Source organism: Macaca thibetana, chromosome 6, assembly GCF_024542745.1.
Source record: "Macaca thibetana thibetana isolate TM-01 chromosome 6, ASM2454274v1, whole genome shotgun sequence".
In the NCBI taxonomy this organism is placed as follows: domain Eukaryota; kingdom Metazoa; phylum Chordata; class Mammalia; order Primates; family Cercopithecidae; genus Macaca; species Macaca thibetana.
The window spans coordinates 143,604,910-143,629,029 of record NC_065583.1 but is presented as its reverse complement, the minus strand read 5'-3'; the positions used below and the strand labels follow the sequence as shown (position 1 = coordinate 143,629,029).

The window sequence follows — 24,120 nt, the reverse complement described above, 5'->3', positions numbered from 1 at the left end:
TGAGACGGAGTCTCGCTCTGTCGCCCAGGCTGGAGTGCAGTGGCCGGATCTCAGCTCACTGCAAGCTCCGCCTCCCGGGTTCACGCCATTCTCCAGCCTCAGCCTCCCGAGTAGCCGGGACTACAGGCGCCCGCCACCTCGCCCGGCTAGTTTTTTTATAGTTTTAGTAGAGACGGGGTTTCACTGTGTTCACCAGGATGGTCTCGATCTCCTGACCTCGTGATCCACCCGTCTTGGCCTCCCAAAGTGCTGGGATTACAGGCTTGAGCCACCGCGCCCGGCCTACAATACTTTTCTTAATGTAAACTGTTGAAATGTAACACATGGAACAGAATTAAAACCCTTAAGTATTTCCTACTTAATGCAAATTACCATCCCTGTTGACTTTCTCAAAATGTATCTGCTGTCTCAATGCTCAGAAAACTAGTCCTTCCTTCAGAGAACAACCTTTGAAAACCAAAATTATATCTTGATGGTGACCAGACAAGGAGGAGGGCAGCCAAAGGCTTTCTTTGCCTAATAAGAATACTTTATAAACTCCAGCACACGAAAATAGAAGTTTCGCTTAGAGTAGAAAGGAAAAGGGCAGAGAAGTAAAGGGAAGAGAGAACAATGAGAGAAATTAACCCAGAAGAGGGAAGAATGAAGTGGGAGGAGAAAGGAAAACATCTGGTCAAAGCCACGTTAAAGATTTATATCTAAAAAATGCGAAAGTAAGTAGGAAAAAAAACCAAAACAAAACCCTGACTATCAGCCTTTTAATCAAACAATAAATAACAGTAAGGGAATACTAACCAATAGTCCGGCAGATATTGCTGAAATAGAGGCTGGATTTTCGTATTGTTTCCTCCAGGCTTTATATCAAGAACTTTTTAAATTTCCTTTTTCTTTCACTCATATATGCAAGCAGATCACATCACACTGATTTGGTTAAAATCTGGCAGAGAGGGAGGGGTTGGAGGTGGGATCCCACAGAAGTTTCTTGGTCACGACTTGGCATGTATTAATCTCTAACTTCTTGGTCTTTCTGCTTTGATATATAAACCTTCACAAAAATTCCTCCAAAATCAATCATCCTCAATCTCTCTCTCTCATGCACACACACACATATCTGGTACCAGAGGAGTAAATTAAATCACACCCGACCATTGCCTCATATAATAAATCCCCTGACCTTTGCCCAGTACATCTCTGGGCTCTGCCTGCTGAACCAAAGGCCAGGCCTGGGCTGGAGTCTCATGAGGCCTATTACAATGGAGGCAGCCAAATTAGCTGAGAAGAGGGCTAAGCATTAGAACTCAACAAAGGCTCTGATGTGGATGGGTTGAAAGCAGTGATAGGGTATCTGAATCTTGGTCCTTTCCCTTCTCTAAAGAGTAGAAGAACAAAGGCAGAAGTGACCATCCGTTGTACTCACTGCTACCTCATTAAAGTATCCCAAATGCCCAGAAGACAGCACATTGTACATCTTGTAAATGAAGAAATTAATGAGTAAATGAATTCTAAAATTTCATTGCTCATTAGAAATCCTAGCATACTTAGTTTCATTGTAAACATTTAACCATTTGTCAGCAGTATAAAGTAGTTGACTAGAAAACCCCTAGAAAACTGAAATTCCTGCATCTTAATTTAGTCCCCTCACCCCAACCCTTCAAAGTCCTAATCAACTAAGTATATTTTGGTCAATTGGGCAGAAGAACACAGCATTTAGAAAATGCAGTTTAGGGTTTTTTTGATTACCTTCTAATAGAGGGAAATATACCTCTTTTAGAAAGGGCTCACAAGTCAACTAAAAGGTATAAAATACTAAACATTTAGTGAATTACATACTCGAGTGACACTGAAAAAAAAAAAAAGACCAGCTTTCTAGCTCTGGAGCTTTGCCATAATTCTTGTAGCCACTCACACGGTTAGAACAATCATTCCCATCACTGAGTGTGGAGTGAGTTGCTGTACACACAAGACTGTGTGACTCATTTTCCTGTGTGTGACCAACAGTCCTGTCCACACTATTAATACAAGAAGACTGTTCATGATTTATTAGCTGGGCCTTTAGCTGGTTATAAGACTTCTTCTGCCTGGCTTGCTTTCCCATGTTTATATGCAATAAACCGTTCTGTGACATGTAATACATACAAACCCTTTAAGATGAGAAACACTCAGAGGGGAAAATTCATTTTAATAGTTTAGTTGACAATGACCAAATTTGAGAATTTTGCTGATTGTGAATTTGTGGCTAATATGTTTTGAAATCTTATTTTGAATGTGTAGAAACCACCTATCTGACAAATACCTCTAAAGCACATTTCTAAAACTAAACTCAGTGGTCCATAAACACCTGATCTCCAGAATTTGCAGTATAAATCAGAAACTTAGGAGTTAGTTGGATGTCTTTTCTTCCTCCTCTACCCCTGTTTCATCTTTTGATGTTATCTCTTCTGTATCTTTTGAGTCCGTTCCATCTCCCTTTATCCTCACTACTGTTACTAGCCACCATTTCTCACTTGGATTTGAGAATGGCCTCTTAATACCCAGACAAATTCTCTCTAATCCATTTATCTCACTCTCTCTTTCAGTCTCTCTCTCTCACACACAGAAACACGCTTTGAAACATAATTATCATCATGGTATCCCTCTGCATAAAACATTTAAATGACTTTCCTTGCTTATGGAATTAATACCACAATCCATGACTTGGACTAACTGATATTTACTAGTTATCCCAACTTTCACTCCTCCTATTTTCAGTTAGAAATAGAACCTAGCGAAAGGCATTTCTCAGCCAACCTTGTGGCTAACTGTGGTCACATGACTATGTTCTGGCGAGCAGGACCTGACTGGAAGTGGCATATGCATCCTTCAGGGCAATGAGCATCCCCTACACTTCCCCTTCTCACACTGCTGGCTTGGATGCTGACGGGCTGGATCACCGAACACATGGATGAGGTCTATCTAGACTTGAGGAACATGTCTGAGACTCATTACGATGTTGGATCCCAGACAATGAGGGGTTATAAAAAGACAAAGGGCCAACTAGTCAGTGGTTTTGTGACCAGCCAGCCTAGGTCTTTCTAGTTCATCCTTGAAAGAGAAAGATTTTTTCACCTCATTTGTCAGGCTCAATTGAACAAGTAATGGGAAAGAGTAATCACACAAGACTTGTGTAAAAACATAAGCCGAGATTTTATTCTTGATATCATAAAGAAAAATAATGTACCTGAACACATGGCATTCTGATATGGCTTTTCCATGAGCTTTAGAAGATACTGCTCCTTATCTAAGACAGTTATAAATCCTATTAGTGTGCTGAAACCAGAAGTATTTGGAACTGTTAGAACTTATGAATAGTTTTATTTGGGGGAATTATTAAGGCCCACATAAATGCACATCTTTGTCAGATAGAAATTTTTTTTTGGTTTAATAAAAAATAGGTGATACTCTGAGCCATGTTACTTCAAATCAAATTCCCAAACCCCAAGTTATTAGGGGTCTTATCAAATTTTACAAAATAATGGTTACACTAAGAGTAGGAAAGTGAAGGACCTTGGGAAAAGAAGCCTGGACTATATCCTTGCAGGTTTTTGTACCCAACCCCCAAAATAAGTTTTATACTGAGCAACGTACTCTGAGATGGTATTTGTAAGACGAACATGAAAGTTTCTGCTTCAAACGGAATTTCAGTCACAGACACTTCATATTTACATCAAGAAGATGAGCTAAATCAAGAGGAAGGGTACATGATACTTGCTTGCAAGATGATCATTTTCCACAGAGCTAATTTTGATATTTTTTCTGATTACAAATGCATAATACTTGCTTATGTAGAAATTTATTTTATACTATATTAGGATTCCTTTTTTGTCTCTAACAAAATATCCAAATAAAACTGAAAACAGACTCCATATAAAAAGTTGTCTCTTTCATTATTTTTCATTTTTTTTTCCATTTAACATTAGAGACTCTCAAGTACCTGCCAATTATATTGCCACATTTTCTAGGAAATGCAGCTTTTAGCAATTCTTTGTTGATTCAAATGAAATCAACCTAGCTCAGCTAATATTAATTGATTAGATTGAGAATGAAGTCCTAATACCAAAGGCTGACCAAAATAAAATGCTTGAAATCAGATATTGAGTGATTCAGGCAGGTTCTATCAGCTTGGACAAGTTGCAAGAGAGTGGACAGGGAGCTTGAAGACATCACAAAAGAATCCATAAAGGACCCGTGGTGTATTGAGAGATAGATACATGAGAATGACTGGGCATAGTAGAACAGAGCTGGTATCATTACAGTAAATCCCCATTATATGGAGTTATCTGGAAACATTATCTTCCTTGCTGGCTGAGGAAACATAGTACCCCTCCAACTACCCCCAAACAAAAACAAAATAAAAAATTGTGAATATCAAATTTAATTCATATTCCATCATATGCCTTTCATAGGACATTCAGATTGGTGCTTTTCAAACTGTGAGTCATAACCTACTCCTAGGTTTTAGGATCAGTTTAGTGGATCAAAACCAGCTTTGTTTATTGGCTTGTTTAAATAAATAGAATGGATTGAACAGTTTCCTTATATGGAAGTTTTTGACTCATGGGTGTGGCTGTTGGGTTACGTTGTAGACCTAATATTTTCTTATGGTAAGTGACAGTCAAAACAAGGGTGGGTCGCTGATATAGACTGCTTCTAATTTTTCAATATTATCAGTAATGTTACAATAAACATCTCTTGGGAGGTGGGGGGAAATTTGGTTTGTTATTTCCATTTATTGCCTAATGGTTGATTCACAGAAGCAATGTTGCTACATGGAAGGGTAGAATGTTTATGAGATTTTTCATAGATATGACCCAATTGCTTTCAAACTGTCCTAATTTAGATTCAAACCAGACAAGAAGAGAATTTCAATTTCACTGTTACAATTGTCAGCAAAATGTTCTTTTCCTCCTATTGCCACTAATTTAATGGATAAAAATGATCTGCCATTGTTTTACATTTATTTGAGAATTAGTGAGGCTGAATATTATTTGGAACATTTACTGTGAATTATCTAAGTATGTCTTCGCATGTTTGCTGGATCCCCTTTTTCTTTCTGCTATTTTATACATATCTTTTTAAGGAAGGCTTCATCACTATTCTTTAGGGATGAGGGCATAGGAGGAAGAGAAAATGGGAAAGAGCATTTTAATTAGCTTGATTTTTTCCAGGCTGCCTTTAGGCTTTTAAGCTTCCCTAGGTTTTGAGACCTGCTGCCTGACAAGGTATATTAACCTTAAAAATAACTTTAAAGAATAACCAATGCCAGAATAGCTGGTCAACGTGGCACTGCAAAGTTGTACTTTGAACTTCTTCTTCTGTGCCAAACACTGCAATATTAGGTTTTTTTTTTTTTTTTTTTAAATTAAGACAGTAGTACTGAAAAATTTAAAAGAGCAGTTACGAGCCTTGGAGGGTAGATTGAGAAGCTCCAACACACATATGATGGGAATTCCAGAAAGAGAGGATTTAATTCAACTGTAAAGAATCAGTTATAGAAAAGGTCATTACTGATAATTTTATAAAATCAAATAATTGAGTTAGCAGATTAAAAGTCCACAGTAATTACTAAGTAAAGTATAATAAAAAGTAGATCTATCATATGGCATCAAGATACAGAAAAATCTTTAAAAGTACTTAAAATAAGAGGCAGATTACCTACTAATGAACTCAAATGGACTAGTGGAAGATTTTTCTTTAGTAACAACAGATGCCAGGACAAAAATAAACTTTAAAAGTATTAGAGAAAAAAAATCAATTCAGAATTTGATACCCAACTAGCCTGTCACTAAAGACTCTGTGTATGTGTATGTGAGCACACATGAAAACTAAGATACTTTACCACCAAAAGACTCTCATTAAATAATACGTAAAGGAGGGAAATGCAAATTAAAACCATAATGATATGCCACCTTATCCTAGCCAGAATGGACATTATAAAAAGACGAAAACAAAAACAAAAACCCAAAACAAACAATAAATGTTGGTATAGACGTAGTGAAAAAGGATTACTTATACACTGCTGGTAGTGATGTAAATTAGTACAACCTCTATGGAAAACAATATGGAAATTTCTCAAAGAACTAAAAGCAGATCTACCATTCAATCCAGCAGTCTCACTACTGGGTATCAACTTAAAGGAAAATAAGTCATTATATCAAAAAGATACCTGCTCATGTATGTTTACCACAGCACAGTTCACAATTGCAAAGATGTAGAAACAACTTAGGTGCCCATCAAACAATAAGGGGATAAATAAAAGGTGGTATATGTACACCATGGAATACTACTCAGCCATAAAAAAGGAAGGAAATAATGTATTTTGCAGCAACTTGGATGGAGCTGGAGGCCATTATTCTAAAATAATTAACTCAGGAATGGAAAATCAAATACCACGAAGTTCTTGCTTATAAGTGGGAGCTAAGCTACGGGTATGCAAAGGCATAATGTACACTGGAGACTGAGGAGGGGGTAGGGGGGCTGAGGGACAAAACAAAAAGTGTATATTGGGTGCAATGTACACTACCTGGGTGATGGATGAACTAAAATCTCAGACTTTACCACCACCATACAATTCAACCTTATAACCAAAAATCACTTGTACCCCAGAAACGATTGGAATAGAAATATACATGTATAAAATTTTGAAAAATTTTGCAGGAAGAAAAGAATCACCTTAACTGTGCACTAAAATTCTCTCCTTTTTAAAAAAGAGGAAAAGACCTTTTCTCCTATTTCAGTTACTGCCCATGAAGTTACTGACCCATTTCTCTGCTCCCCTCTAAATCAAAACTTCTTGAAGAAATTGTCTTATTCTCCTGTCTTTAATTCCTCTTTGCTCAATTTCTTAAACTTATTCAAATCAGGCTTTAATCTCCCCCACACCAATGGAATAGTTTTGCTCTAGTCACCAATGACTTCCACATTGCGGCAAATTCTTAATCATCTTATTTAACCAATGAATAACACTTGCCACAACGGATCACTCCCCCTTCTTTGGCACACTATCTTAATTTTGTATCTCGAACAACATTCCGCATTGATTCTTCCACGTCAGTAAATACTTCATCTTGGTCAACTTCACTGTGTTCTCTTCATTTTCCCAACCACTTAGCATTGAAATATCACCAGAAATTATCCTCCTCTCCTTTTTTCTCTATGATTATTCCCTAGATTATCTCATTTGGAATCATGACACTAATGGCATATGTAGGACAATGTTGTCCAAATCATAACTTTAATCCAGACCTCTTTCTTGAATTACAGGCTCATATACCCAGTTCACTATTTAATAATTTATTTGAATGTTTTATAGGTATCTCAAACTTATAAAACCCATAACCAGACTTTCAATTTTACTTCCTAATCTACTCATTCAAGACTGTAGGCCATTTCATATCACCTTCATCTTTTCAGATTCTCAGGCCTTTCCTCTATTCTTTCACTGATACCCCATAACTAACACTCTGTCAACTAATCCTCTCAGACATGTCTTCAGATTACATCCAGAATGCGATCACTTCTTATCATCTCCATCTTTATCTCCCTTACCCAAGCCACCAACATTTATCTGGATTATTATAACAGTTTCTTAATGGCCTACCTGCTTTTGCTTTTGAATCTCCTTATTCCCAACACTCGAATTGGTCTCACTAAAATAAGAACATGTCCCCTTTTTCTTTTCAGGACCCTGTCATGGCATCCTGTCTCACTTAGAGTAAATGACCAAGTATATACAGGGGTCTGAAAGTCCTATCTGATTTTTTTCTCAACCCCACTCTCACCCACTATCTCTGCCTCCATTTACCGCTACGTTCTTCTTGCTCATCCTGCTCCAACAAAACTGGCCGCTTTGATGTTCCTTGAAGATCCCAATTAGTATATGGTATTCCCTCTACTTGGGATACTTTTCTCCCAGACTTCCTTCAAGTATGCATTCAAATGTCACACATCTGTAACAGGCCCTTGCCTGACAACCTAGATAAATAACAACCCTTATACTACTTATTTTTTCTCCATGGCACTTATTTTTGATATATATTTACTTGTTTACTTGTTTATCATCTTTGTTCTCTAATTAGATTGTCAACTACATGAGTTCAGAGACAAATTTGTTGACTCCTATATTTCCAGGCATGTATAATAGCAGGCCAACACAAGGCACGCAATAAGAATTTATTAGACGAATGAACTAATGGTGAGAAAAAAGTAAAACATGGTGGGTAATTCAACTAGATATTGCTTGTAAAAAACAACATGGAACAAATTTCATGTGGATCAGAAGATGAAAGTTAATTCTAGACAACAAAAACAAGGAAAATAGTAGAGACTGTCGTAAAGGATAATTAAAATGTGCTAGATCTGTTTTATTTGATAGAAGGATAAATAATGCATGAAAAATGGGAACACTGATATTGGTTGTTGTGGGAGTGGATAGTCTGACTGGGGGGTGCAGGAGGACATGGGCATGGGTTGAGCACGGGCAAGGTAGTTTGTGGTTGTTGCAGCCTTCTGCTGCATTAAGAAACAACTGCGGTGGTGGAGGGAAGGGATGGGTGGGGACAGGGGTGGACTCACACTAGGGAGGACTTAGGAGGGCATATTCTACCAGAGAGCCCAGGAAAGGGGAGTGAAGCTCAGCCTGATCATGACTTTTAGAAAAGTGACAGGCTTCCCACAGGTTAGAAACAAAAGAAAGAGATATTTTGGCCTTATGTTCTTTGAATGTTTTCATTCACAATATGTAGAAAATGGACAATCCTTATTCTTAGATAACGACTATATTTGAAACAAGTAGGTTTATGTTCTGTGAATGTTTTGAGTCTCAATAGGTAGAAAATGGACGATTCTTGTTTGTAGATAATTACTATATTTGAAACAAAGTGAAATAAAACCTTTGCATTTTTAACTTCTCAAAGAAATATTTCTGAAAATCAATAACTATAAAAAGCAAATTTACCAAAATATGCTTTAAGATGTTCCCGAGGAGAGATGAAAAGAGGAAGAGAGATACAGAGACAGAGAGAGAGAGAGAGAGAGAGAATGCAGTAACACATCCCATTCGAATAAGCTTTAGATCAAGAATGTAAGGATAGTTTAATACCAGGCAGATCTACCAATATAATCTACTGCATTAATAATTTAAAAGTGGGAATCAAATGATTATTCTAATGTGCAGAAAAACCATTATTTATAGGCTAATATAATAAACTAGAAATAGAGAGCAGTTTTCTTAACCTGACAAAAATAAGTCAGCCAAAAAGCTATACAGTACCTAATAGCATACTTAAAGTGAAATTTTGAAGCATTCTCACTATTATTCAGTACCAGATAAAAATGCTTACTATGAACATATAGTACTTACACAATATGATATCTTGTTGGGAGAGAAAATTTTAAAACAACAGGAGAAAAAGAAAGTCTAGCAAAGACTAAAGCATTTACGGGATCTTAATTTACAACAGAGGAAGCATTACAGAACAATGAAAAAAAGAATGTTACTTAGTAAATGGTTTTAGGATTAGCCTATTAAAAAATAGATCTAGACTTCAAGAATGAACCAGGAATCCTGAGAGGACCCACAGACCCTCTGAAGGAAGTGGACGGCTCCTGGAGGACGCAGGAGACACCCCAAATACTGTGCTAGTATCCATGGCTGAGAGACCCATAGGTGGTTCACATCACAGGACTCTGTGCAGACAATCCCCAGTACCAGCTCAGAGCCAGGTAGACTTGTTGCGTGGCTAGACCCAGAAGAGAGATAACAATCACTTCAGCTCAGCTAACAGGAACCACATCCATAGGAAATCAGGGAGAGTACTACATTAAGGGAGCATCCTGTGGGACAAAAGAATCTGAACAACAGCCTTCAGCAATGGACCTTCCCTCTGACAGGATGAGAAGGAACCCAAATGAGAAGGAACCAGAAAACCAACTCTGGTAATATGACAAAGCAAGGCTCTTCAACACCCCCCCCCCCCCCAAGTAACACTAGTCCACTAACAATGGATCTAAACCAAGAAAAAGTCTCTGATTTACCTGAAAAAGAATTCAGGAGGTTAGTTATTAAGCTAATCAGGGAGGCACTAGAGAAAGGTGAAACCCAATGCAAGGAAATCTGACACAAGGAAACGACACAAGAAGTGAAAGGAGAAATATTCAAGGAAATAGATAGCATAAAGAAAAAACAATCAAAACTTCAGGAAACATTGGACAAACTCATAGAAATGAAAAACGCTCTGGAAAGTCTCAGCAATAAAATTGAACAAGTAGAAGAAAGAAATGCAGAACTTGAAGACAAGGTCTTTGAATTAACCCAATTCAATGAAGGCAAAGAAAAAAAAAGAAAATACGAACAAAGCTTCCAAGAAGTCTGGGATTATGTTAAATGACCAAACCTAAGAATAATCGGTGTTCCTGAGGAAGAAGAGAAATCTAAAAGTTTGGGAAAACATATTTGAGGGAATAATTGAGGAAAACTTCCCCAGCCTTGCTAGAGACCTAGATATCTAAATACAAGAAGCACAAAGAACACCTGGGAAATTCATCGCAAAGAAATCATCACCTAGGCACATTGTTACCAGGTTATCTAGAGTTAAGACAAAAGAAAGAATTCTAAGAGCTGAGAGGCAAAGGCACTGGGTAACCTATAAAGGAAAACCTATCAGATTAGCAGCAGATTTCTCAGCAGAAACTCTGCGAGCTAGAAAAGATTGAGCCCTTATCTTCAGCCTCCTCAAACAAAACAATTATTAGCCAAAAATTTTGTATCCAGCAAGCTAAGCATCACATATGAAGGAAAGATACAGTTGTTTTCAGACAACAAATGCTGAGAGAATTGGCCCCTAGCAAGCTGGCACTACAAGAGCTGCTAAAAGGAGCTCTAAATCTTGAAACAAATCCTGGAAACATCAAAACAGAACCTCTTTAAAGCATAAATCACATAGGACCTATAAAACAAAAATACAAGATAAAAACCAAAACCAAAAACAAAAAAAACAAGGTACACAGGCAGCAAATAGCACGATGAATGCAACAGTACCACACATCTCATACTGACACTGAATGTAAATGACCTAAATGCTCCACTTAAAAGATACAGAACAGCAGAATAGATAAGAACTCACCAACCAAGTATCTGCTGCCTTCAGGAGATTCACCTAACACACAAGGACTCACATAAACTTAAAGTAAAGTGTTAGAAAAGGGCATTTCATGCAAATGTACACCAAAAGCCAGCAGGGGTAGTGATTTTTATATCAGACAAAGCAAACTTTAAAGCAACAGCAGTTAAAAGAGACAAAGAGGGACATTATATAATGGTAAAAAAGGTTGTGCAGCAGGAAAATATCACAATCCTAAACATATATGTGCCTAACTCCTGGAGGTACCAAATTTATAAAACAATTACTAATAGACCTAAGAAATGAGAGAGACAGCAACACAATAATAGTGAGGACTTCAACATTCCACTGACAGCACTAGACAGGTCATCCAGACAGAAAGCCAATAAAGAAACAATGGATTTAAACTGTACTTGGAACAAATGGACTTAACCAATATATACAGAACATTTCATCCAACAACTGCAGAATACACATTCTATTCAACAGTGCATGGAACTTACTCCAAGATAGACCATATGATAAGCCATAAAATAAGCCTCAATAAATTTCAGAAAATTGAAACTATATCAAGTACTCTCTCAGACCACATTGAATAAACCTGGAAACCAACTCCAAAAGGAACCTTCAAAACCATGCAAATACATAAAAACTAAATAAGCTACTCCTGAATGAGTATTGGGTCAAAAATGAAGTCAAGATGGAAGTTTAAAAATTATTTGGACTGAACAACAATAATGACAAACCTATCAAAACTTTTGGGATACAGCAAATGCGGTGCTAAGAGGAAAGTTCATAGCCCTAACGCCTATGTCAAAAAGACTGAAAGAACACAAACTGACATTCTAAGGTAAAACCTCAAGGAACTAGAGAAACAAGGACAAACCAAACCCAAACCCAGGAGAAGAAAGGAAATAACCAAGAACAGAGAAGAACTAAATAAAATTAAAAGAAAAAAAACCCAAAAGATAAATAAAACAAAAAGCTGGTTATTTAAAAATATAAATAAAATTGATAGACCATTAGCAAGATTAACCAAGAATAGAAGAGATAAAATCCAAATTACTTCATTAAGAAACAAAATGGGGGATGCTATAACTGACACCACTGAAATACAAAAGATCATTCAAGAGTACTACGAACACCTTTATGCACATAAACTGGAAAACCTAGAAGAGATGGATAAATTCCAGGAAAAAATACAACTCTCCCAGCTTAAATCAGGAAAAATTAGATAACCTGAACAGACCAATAGCAAGCAGTGAGAATGAAATGGTAATTAAGGGATTACCAACAAAAAAAGGCCCGGGACCTGATGGATTCACAGCAGAATTCAACCAGATATTCAAAGAAGAATTGATACTGATCCTTTTGACACTATTTCACAAGATAGAAAAAGAGAGAACCCTCCCTAATCAATTCTATGAAGCCAGCATCACCAAAACCAGGAAAGGATATAACCAAAAAAGAAAACTACAGACCAATATCCTTGATAAACATAGATGCTAAAATCTTTAACAAAATACTAGTTAACTGAATCCAACAACATATCAAAAAGATAATCCACCATGATCAAGTGGGTTTCATACCAGGGACTCAGAGATGGTTTATGCAAGTCAATAAATGTGATACTCTACATAAACAGAATTAAAAAGAAAAATTGCATGATCATCTCAACAGATGCAGAAGCAGCATTTGACAAAATCCAGCATCCCTTTATAATTAACACTCTCAGCAAAATCAGCATACAAGAGACATACCTCAATGTAATAAAAGCCATTTATGGCAAACTCACAACCAACATAATACTGAATGGGGAAAAGTTGAAAGCATTCCCTCTGAAAACTGGAACAAGATAAGGATGCCCACTCTCACCACTCCTCTTCAACATAGTACTAGAAGTCCTAGCCAGAGTAATCAGACAAGAGAAGGAAATAAAGGGGATCCAAACTGGTAAAAAGGAAGTCAAACTGTCACTGTCTGCTGATGATATGATCGTTTAACTTGAAAACCCTAAAGATTTTAGTACCTAAAGACTCCTCCAGAAAGTTCCCAGAACTGATAAAAGAATTCAGCAAAATGTCCAGATACAAGATTAATGTACACAAATCAGTAGCTCTTCTATATACCAGCAGTGACCAAGCAGAGAATCAAATCAAGAACTCAACCCCTTTTACAATTGCTGCCAAAAAAACAAAAAATAAAAAATAAAATACTTAGGAATATACCTAACAAAAGAGTCGAAAGACCTCGACAAGGAAAACTACAAAACACTGCTGAAAGAAATCACAGATGACCAAACAAATGGAAACACATCCCATGCTCACGGATAGGCAGAATCAATATTGTGAAAATGACCACACTGCCAAAAGCAATCTACAAATTCAAAACCACCCCCTTCAAAATACCACCATCATTCTTCACATAATTAGAAAAAACAATTCTAAAATTCTTATGGGACCAAAAAAGAGCCTGCATAGCCAAAGCAAGAAATAAGGAAAAAGAACAAATCTGGAGGAATTACACTACCTGATTTCAAACTGTACTATAAAGCCATAGTCACGAAAACAGCATGGTACTGGTACGAAAATAGGCACATAGACCAATGGAACAGAATAGAGAACCCAGAAATAAACCCAAATATTACAACCAACTGATTTTAGACAAAGCAAAGACATAAAGTGGGGAAAGGACACCTTTTCAACAAATGATGTTTGGATAATTGGCTAGTCACATATAGGAGAATAAAACTGGATCCTCATCTCTTACCTTAGGCAAAAATCTACTCAGGATGGATTAATAACTTAAATCTAAAACCTGAAACTATCAAAATACTAGAAAATATTGTAGTATTTTTGGAAAATACCCTTCTAGACATTGGCTTAGCAAGGATTTCATGGCCAAGAATGCAAAAGCAAATGAAATAAAAACAAAAATAAATAGTTGGGACTTAAACTAAAGAGCTTTTGCACAGCAAAAGGAACAGTCAGCAGAGTAAACAGGCAACCCACAGAGTAGGAGAAAATCTTCACAATCTACACATCTGACACAGGACTAATATCCAGAATCTACAACAAACTCAAACAAATCAATAAGAAAAAAAAACAAGCAATCCCATGAAAAAGTGGGCTAAGGCAATTCTCAAAAGAAGATACACAAATGGCCAACAAATACGTGAAAAAATGCTCAATATCACTAATGATAAGGGAAATGCAATCAAAACCACAATGTAATACGATCTTGCTTCTACAAGAATGGCCATAATAAAAAAAAGTAATAAAAGTAGATGTTGGCACGAATGCGGTGATCAGGGAACACTTATACACTGCTGGTGGGAATGTAAACTAGTACAGCCACTATGGAAAAGAGTGTGGAGATTCCTTAAAGAACTAAAGTAGAACTACCATTTGATTCAGCAATCCTACTACTGGGTATCTACGCAGAGGAAAAGAAGTCATTATATGAAAAAGATACTTGCACACATGTTTATATCAGCACAATTCGCAATTGAAAAATCATGGAACCAACCCAAACACTCATCAATCAACGAGTGGATAAAGAAACTGGTGTGTATATATATGGTGTGTGTGTATATATATATACACACACACACAAAAACACATGTATATACACACACACATACATATACACACACATATATATATATTCTATCATATATATATATGATGGAATACTACTCAACCATAGAAAGGAATGAATTAATGGCATGACTTGGATGAGATTGGAGACTATTATTCTAAGTGAAGTAACTCAGGAATGGAAAACCAAACATGGTATGTTCCCACTGATAAGTGGGGGCTAAGCTATGAGGATGCAAAGGCATAAGAATGATACAATGGAATTTGGGGTCTTGGGGAAAGGGAGGGAGGGGGATGAGGGATAAAAGACAACAAATATGGTGCAGCGTATGCTGCTCGGGTGATGGGTACACCAGAATCTCACAAATCACCGCTAAAGAATCTACTCAAGTAACGAAATACCACCTGTACCTCAATAACTTATGGAAAAATAAAAATAGAATAAAATAAGATATAATATAATAAAAGCATTCTTAATAGTAAAAAAATTGATTTATGCTTTATACCATACATATAAAAAAATTCCCGGTGAAACAAAGGTTGACATATTTAACATAAAACTATCGTAAGTAGATTTAAAAATTTAGAGCATATGACTATACAAAATAAAGTCATTTCTTAAGCAATTCTCAAAATGTAGAGTAAAAAAAAATTAACTATATCAAAATTAAAGATCATGTGTGTTAAAAGATGTCATGAACAAAATTAAAATGCAATCAGCAGATAGGGAGCAAACTTTTCAACCTATATATAACAGACAAATATTTCTTTATACATATATACGAAATATGAACATAGGTATTATGACATATATTAGGATCACACATATACACATTTCTATAAATTAATAAAGAGAAGAAAATATAATAGAAGAATCAATGAAGAGGAGAAATAAGTAATTCAGATAAGAGGAAATTTAAATGGCCCTATAAAATGTATGCCCAATGTTATATATAATCAAAGTAATGAATATTAAAACAATGATAGAGCAATTCATATCCATCAACTGGCAAATAATTAAATCTGATAATAATCAAGTGTTGGCAACGACCTGGGAAACAAAGTTCTCATTCATTGCTGGTAGGAGTGGAAACAGGTATGAGTACTTTGCAGAACAATTTGGCGTATCTAACAGACATGCAATTGTACAAATCCTAAGACACAGCAAGTACACTGGTATATATGTGAGAAGAACTCTATCACGTACGCCCTGAGGGAAATGTATAAGAACATTTCTTTCAGCATCATTAATTTTAATTAAAAATTGTATCAATTCAAATTCTGGTTAGTATGGGAATAAATAAATTGTGGTATTTTCATAACATGGAGTAATATATGGCAATTTTTAAAAAAATGAACTAGGGTTATATAATAACAAGGTAAATTCTGGAAACAAAATATTTGGTAGTAAAGTAGCAAATTCTAGAATACATTACACACTTACAGTAAAACATGTATATTTTATGTTCATGTATGTAACAAGCATGCTTCATATATGTAGTAAAAGTGGCAAAGTATAAAACAGAATTATATAAATACCTATGCAAGACAGTTGTTTTCTCTGGGGTGGCAGAGAAAAGAATGAGACTGAGGAAGGTAAAATGGGGGCCTTCAAATTTTTCTGTATAATTTGTTTCTTTATAAATAACAGCTAAGAAGCAGATTTGGGAAAAAAGTTTACATTTGATGAATTCATTCATGTGACAGGTACATGAGTATGTATTATAGCCTCCTTTGTATGCTAAAATACATTATATATAATATATATACATCAAAGACCTCCAAATCTATACCTTTGCCTAGAGTTAAATGTAACAAGTCCATAAATATTACACAGAAAAATAAACAGAAGTTCTGATGACTTTCTATATGTAGGCACATATCACTGTAACAATCCTAAGAGGGGTGGCTGAGCTACACTGGTTAGTCAAGTGAGTTCCAATCACTGAATCCATGACTCTCAACCCCATGTTCCTTCTACCTGCCCTCATGGCTCAAGGGGTGACCCTCACAAGACTTATTGTTATATGATCAGGAAGAGCTTTCTCAACTCCAGTTTCTAGGCTCAGGAGCATTTTCTTCACAGATTCCAGAGAAAAGCCACAATGTGTCCCTTTCAAGAAGAAAAGCAAATCATATGTGATATTTTACAGGCTGGATCTTGTCACAAGGCTTCCCAGAGGTCTGGGCCAGCAGAGTCTGATTAATGTCCCCCAAAAATCTGTTTTTCTCACTAGCCTACGAGAAACATACTAATTCAACTGCCCAACTACTCTAGTGAAAAACTCTAGTTTAGGGACACAATGATTAACAGATGGTTCTCAATCTCTCTCCCCTGGAAGTCACACATAAACCAAGACTTTGGTGAGCTGCACCATGGAGTCATGTTTAGTCACCATGAATTGCAACAAATAGCAATGAATGGGTTGGTACATTTTACTTAAGTGGGCCATTGTGAAATCTGCTAGCAAATGACCATTAAAACAAGGGCCAAAACATATTTCATATACTACAATGTGATTCAGCTGGTTAAGAAACATCAAAATAATAATACAGCAACCATAAAAGGCAGCAAAAGGTAGAACCTCTGTATAGAACACAACAATTCAGGGTGAACTTCAAAAATCTGTGGATCACTTGAGCCCAGGTCGAGGCTGCAGGGAGCTATGATCACACCACTGCACTCCAGTTTGGGTGACATAGTAAGACCAAGACCCAGTCTAAAAAAAAAAAAATCTATGGTCATCTGAGTTCCTAACTGCAAACATGCCAGAAAGCCCCATTCACTGTCTTAAATCATTGTAGAGAAAATTCACAGTAGTTTTCTTTTCTGCCACTCATAAGTGCTAACCATCGAGAATTAACTCAGAAGCCCCAGCTGAGAATTCCTTAGAAACAGAATCAGTGACTTAAAAAACTTATTTTACTTTTTTTTTTTTTTTTTTGAGATGGACTCTCACTCTGTTGCCCAGGCTGGAGTGCAACGGTGCTATCTCAGCTAACTGCAACCTCCACCACCTGGGTTCAAGCAATTCCCTGCCTCATCCTCTGAGTAGCTGGAATCACAGGTGCACATTACCATGCCTGGATAATTCTTGTATTTTTAGTAGAGATAGGGTTTCACCATATTGGCCAGGCTGGTCTCGAACTCTTGACCTCAGGTGATCCACCCACCTCGGCCTCCAAAGTGCTGGGATTACAGGCATGAGCCACTGCGCCCAGCCAAAACTTATTTTACTTTTAAGAAATAATATATTATTCTAAAATAGGCATCCATTTATATCTCAATGTATGCAGGCGCATTTCCTTTGTATATTTATATATTCTGCATGTCATACAGTAATATCCCGCACAAATGTATTCCAAAGAGATGAGCAGAGCAGTTTCAACTGCTTATCTAGAAATAGTATATTTATTATATTTATCTGTTCTTATTGAAAGAGGTGAAAAAACAAGAGAATAAGTGCCTTAGTTTGTGCCAACAATCTGTCTCTGAATATGACACAGCTTGTGCAAAACTGGCACACCTTGAATGTTAATAAGGGGTTCAATGCTAGCAGCAATTTCCACAGCCCCAAATGAGTTGCGTCAGTGTTAAGAAAAAAAAAAAAAAAAAGTTAAACTTGTTACTTGTATCTCCCCTGAAAGGATAAAGGTCTTTTATTCTTTGAATTCGAACATAGTCCCCACTCTAAAGCAAAAAGGCAAACTAGGTAGCAGATTAAATAAGAAGACCTTAGTTGCCATTCTCAGTTACAACCATGGCTCATCTTGTTACTTTAATTCAATTGGTAAGTTGAATAATTGTGTAAGACAGTGTTAGCATTTCTTCCATGACAACAATTTCAGAGGTAAGGGCTCCCATTCATTCATGAAAATTGGACTGAGTATTCCTCATAAGACTTGGATTTTGTCAGTTAATGCTTCTAAAATTAAACAGCTGCATGACAATTTTCCTTCTTTCTCAGAATTTTAATTGAATTGTGTTGTAGCTAGTGTTCAAAAATGATTAAACTCCCTTACCTCCTCTTGCACACACACACACACACACACACACACACACACACACACAAATGGTAACTGTGTGGTGAAGGATGTGTTAATTTGATTGTGGTGATCACTGTAAAATGTACACATATATCAAATCATCATGTCATACACCTTGAATACATACAACTCTTATTTGCCAGTCATACCTAAATAAAGCTGGAAAAAATATAGATTTGCAAAGCAAAAAAAAAAAAAAAAAAAAGTGATTCACTTCTGATTTACTCTCTTTCATTTCCTATTCCCATTCTGGAAGGAGTTCATTGTATTTCTCTTTAGTGCTAATTCTACATTTAACTTATTTCAGGTGAAGAAGATAGGGCTAGTGCAATCAATTCAGGGAAGAATGACTGAAGAGCATCCCCTAGGTAATAATGGAATGTTAAAAATTATATATCCTCTATATTCAGGTCGGAAAGGATGACAAGAGTAAATTTACTTCAAAAAATTGCCTTAGACAAATAGGACATTTCTATAGATGTGAAAAGCACTAAAACCTCAACCAAGCAGACTAAGTGACCCACCCAAGAGTTAAGCTGTGTTCATGATAGGGGGCTTCTGTTATACAAGGTGTGTAACATCTACTTTTTATATAGGCTGTTAAATTCAGAATTGGCCAGACAGATTCACCTTTGGGACTCAGACATCTGTGTAGTCGTAGAACAATGGTATACGGTCAAAGCAACCGTGCAAATTCTAATGAGTCATATAATAACGAGGTGACCATGATTTTAACAAGTAAAGAAGAATGTATGTGAAAATATAAACTTGAATACAGACATACCTTGAAGATACTGCAGTTTAGTTCCAGACCACCGTAAGGAAGCAAATATCCCAATAAAGCAAGCCACACAATTTTTTGGCTTCCTACTGTATATAAAAGTTATGTTTGGCCAGGCACAGTGGCTCACACCTGTAATCCCAGCACTTTGGGAGGCCAAGGCAGGCGAATCATGAAGTCAGGAGATCGAGACCATCCTGGCTAACATGGTGAAACCCGGGTTCTACTAAAAATACAAAAAATTAGCCAGGCGTTGTGGTGGGCGCCTGTAGTCCCAGCTACCAGGGAGGCTGAGGCAGGAGAATGGCATGAACCTGGGAGGCGGAGCTTGCAGTGAGACAAGATCGTGCCACTGCACTACAGCCTGGGTGACACAGCAAGACTCTGTCTCAAAAAAAATAAAAAATTAAAAAAAAGTTATGTTTATAATTTGCTGTAGTCTAGTAAGTGTGCAAGAGCTTTATGTCTAAAAAAAAGCACAATATATATACTTTAATTTAAAAATACTTTATTGCTAAAAATGCTAATGATCATCTGAGCCCTTAGTGAGTCATAATCTTTTTGCTGGTGGAGAGTCTTGTCTCAATGTTGACACCTACTGAGTGATCATGGGGGTGGCTGCTGAAGTCTGGGGTGGCTGTGGCAATTTCTTAAAATAAGGCAACAGTAAAGTTTGTCACATTGATTGATTCTTCCTCTCATAAAAGATTTCTGTGTAGTATGTGATACTTCTTGACAGCATTTTACCCACAGAACTTCTTTTAAAATTGGAATCAATCTTCTCAAATCTAGCTGCTGCTTTATCAACTAAGTTTATGTCATATTCTAAATCTTTCGCCATTTCAACAGTGCTCATGGCATCTTCACCAAGAGTAGATCCCATCTCAAGAAACTATTTTTTTGCTCATCCATAAGAAGTAATTCCTCATCTGTTCAAGTTTTATCATGAGATTGTAGCAATTCAGTTACATCTTCAGGTTCCACTTCTAACTCAAGTTTTCTTGCTATTTCCGCTACACTTGCAGCTGCTTTCTCCACTGACGTCTTGAATCAATTCAAAGTAATCTATGAGAATTGGAATCAACTTCTTCTAAACTGCTGTTAAGGTTGATATTTTGACCTCCTCCTACGAATCATAAAAGTTTTAAATGGTATCTTGGATGGTAAATCCTTTCCGTAAGTTTTTTAATGTATTTTTCTTAGATCCATCAGAAGAATCACTATCTATGGCAGCTATAGCCTTACCAAATGTATTCCTTAAGTAATAAGACTTAAAGACCAAAATTACTCCTTGATCCATAGGCTGCAGAATGGACATTGTGTTAACAGGCATGAAAACAACATTAACCTCCTTGTACATCTCCATCAGAGCCCCTTGGTCACTGGGTACATTCTCAATGAGGACTAATATTTAGAAAAAAAAAAATCTTTTTCTGTGCAGGAGGTCTCAACTGTGGCCTTAAAATATTCAGCAAGCCATAATGTAAACAGGTGTACTATTACACATGTATTGTGTTCCATTTATAGACTATAGACAGAGTAGATTTAGCATAATTCTTAAGGGCCCTATGATTTTTGAAATTGTATGATTTCAGTTATTTTGCATTTGCTGAGGATTGTTTTGTTTCCAATTATGTGATCAGTCTTAGAGTAGGTGCCATGTGGGTGATGAGAAGAATGTATATTCTGTTATTTTTAGGTAGAGAGTTCTATAAAGGTCTATCAGATCCATTTAGTCCAATGTTGAGTTCAGTTCCTAAATATCTTTGTTAATTCCCTGCCTCGATGATCTGTCTAATACTGTCAGTGGAGTGTTCAAGTCTCCCACTATTATTGTGTGTGAGTCTATGTCTCTTTGTAGGTATCTAAGACCTTGCCTTATGAATACGGTGCTCTTGTGTTGGGTACATATATATTTAGGGTAGTTAGGTCTTCTTGTTGAATTGAACCCTTTACCATTATGTAATGCCCTTCTTTGTCTTTTTTGATCTTTGTTGGTTTAAAGTCTGTTTGTCTGAAATTAGGATTGCAACCCCTGCTTTTTCCTGTTTCCCATGTGCCTGGTTGATTTTCCTCCACCCCTTTGTTTTAAGGCTATGTGAGATAGGTCTCTTGAAGACAGGATACCATTAGGTCTTGCTTTTTTATCCAGCTTGCCACTCTGTGCCTTTAGGTGAGGCATTTAGCCCATTTACATTCAGGGTTAGTATTGATATGTGTGAACCTGATAGTGTCATTGTGTTGTTAGCTGGTTATTATAATAGCTTGCTTTTGTGGTTGCTTTATAGTGTCACTGGTCTGTGTATTTAAGCGTGTTTTAGTATTAGATGGTAGCTGTCTTTCCTTTCTATATTTAGTGCTCCTTTCAAGATCTCTTATAAGGGAGGTCTGGTAGTAACAAAATCCCGCAATATTTGCTTTGAATCTTTTTTCTCCTTCACATAGGAAACTTAGTTCGGCTGGATGTGAAATTCTTGGTTGAAGATTTGTTTCTTTAAGAATGTTGAATATAGACCCCCCATCTCTTCTAGCTTGTAGGGTTTTAGCTGAGAGGTCTGCTGTTAGCCAGATGGGGTTCCTTTTGTAGGTGATCTGCCCTTGCTCTCTAGCTGCCTTTAACATTCTTTCTTTCATTTTGATCTTGGAAAATCTGATAATTATGTGTCTTGGGTATGATCTTCTTGTGTAGAATCTTGCAGAGGTTCTCTGTATTTCCTGAATTTGACTTTAGGTCTCTCTAGCAAGGCTGGGGAGAACTGGCTTCAACTTAAAGTCACCAACTTCATTAACCCATAAAAAAAGGATCAGCCTTCCCTTTGAAGTTTTGAAGTCTTGAAGCCAAGCACTGACTTTTCCTTTTTAACTATGAAAGTCTTAGTTCTTCCAATAGGCTATTTTGTCTGTACTGAAAATCTGTTGTTTAGTAACCTTCATCACTGATCTTAGCTATATCTTCTGGATAACTTTCTGCAGTTTCTAAATTAGCACCTGCAGGTTCATCTTGCACTTTTATGTTATTATACAGATGGCTTCTTAAACTTCCAACCTCTGCTAGCTTCCAACATTTCTACTGTAGCTTTCTCTCTCAGCTTACATAAAACTGAAGAGAGTTAGGGCCTTGTTCTGGATTAGGCTTTGGCTTAAGGAAATGTTGTGGCTGGTTTGATTTTCTATCCAGACCACTCAAACTTTCTCCATATCAGCACTAAGGCTGTTTCACTTTTCTTTTCTTTTCTTTTTTTTTTTTTTTAATCATTTGTGTATTCACTGGAGTAGACTTTTATTTTCCTTCAAGAACTTTTCCTTTACACTCACAACTTGGAAAACTCTGTGGTGCAAGAGGCCTGGCTTTTGGCCTATATTGGCCTTCAACATGCCTTCCTCACTAAGCTTAATTGATTTAAACTGAGAGACTTGTGATTCTCCCTTTCACTTGGACACTGTATTAGTTTGTTTTCATGCTGCTGATAAAGACATATCCAAAACTGGAAATAAAAAGAGGTTTAATTGGACTTACAGTCCCACATGATTAGGAAGGCCTCCGAATCACAGCAGGAGGCGAAAGGGTCCTCTTACATGGTGGCGGCAAGAGAAAAATGAGGAAGAAGCAAAAGCGGACACCCCTGATAAACTCATCAGATCTCATGAGACTTATTCACTATCATGAGAATAGCACAGGAAAGACTGGCCCCCATGATTCAATTACCTCCCCCTGGGTCCCTCCCACAACATGTGGGAATTCTGGGAGATACAATTTGAGTTGAGATTTGGGTAGGGACAGAGTCAAACCATATCATTCTGGCCCTGGCCCCTCTAAATCTCATGTCTTCACATTTTAAAAGCAATAATGCCTTCTCAGCAGTCCCCCAGAGTCTTAATTCATGTCAGCATTAACCCAAAAGTCCACAATCCAAAGTCTCACTTTAGACAAGGGAAATATCTTCTGCCTATAAGCCTGTAAAATAAGAAGCAAGCTAGTTACTTCCTAGATACAACAGGAGTACAGGTATTGGGTAAATACAGCTGTTCCAAATGGAAGAAATTGGCCAAAACAAAGGGGTTACAGGGCCCATGCAAGTCTGAAATCTAGCAGGGCAGGCAAATTTTAAAGCTCAAAAATGATCTCCTCTGACTCCATGTCTCACATCCAGGTCAAACTGATGGAAGAGGTGAGTTCCCATGGTCTTGGGCAGGTCCACCCTGTGGCTTTGCCGAGTATAGCCTCCCTCCTGGCTGCTTTCATGGGCTGGCATTGAGTGACTGCAGCTTTTCAAGCAGCACAGTGCAAGCTGTTGGTGGATCTACCATTCTGGGGTCTGGAGGACAGCGGCCCTCTTCTCACAGCTCCACCAGGCAGTGCCCCAGCAGGGACTCTGTGTGGGGGCTCTAACCCCACATTTCCTTTCTGCACTGCCCTAGCACAAGTTCTCCATGAGGGCCCCGACCCTGCAGCAAACTTTTGCCTGGGCATCCAGGCATTTCCATACATCTTCTGAAATCTAGGCGGAGGTTCCCAAACCTCAGTTTTTGACTTTTG

General features: G+C 37.1%; 1 protein-coding gene across 6 annotated transcripts in view; it reads right to left on the bottom strand.

Moving 5' to 3' along the window:
• GHR (growth hormone receptor) overlaps positions 1-24,120 on the bottom strand; it is a 312,127-nt gene that overhangs the window by 185,382 nt on the left and 102,625 nt on the right. The window contains exon 1 of one of the 6 annotated variants that reach the window (XM_050793441.1): positions 796-1,559. The exons of the other annotated variants lie outside the window; for them this stretch is intronic. The gene's annotated coding sequence lies outside the window, so the exon portion shown is untranslated. Of the gene's footprint in view, positions 1-795; positions 1,560-24,120 lie in introns of those variants that run through there. 6 annotated transcript variants of the gene reach the window in all.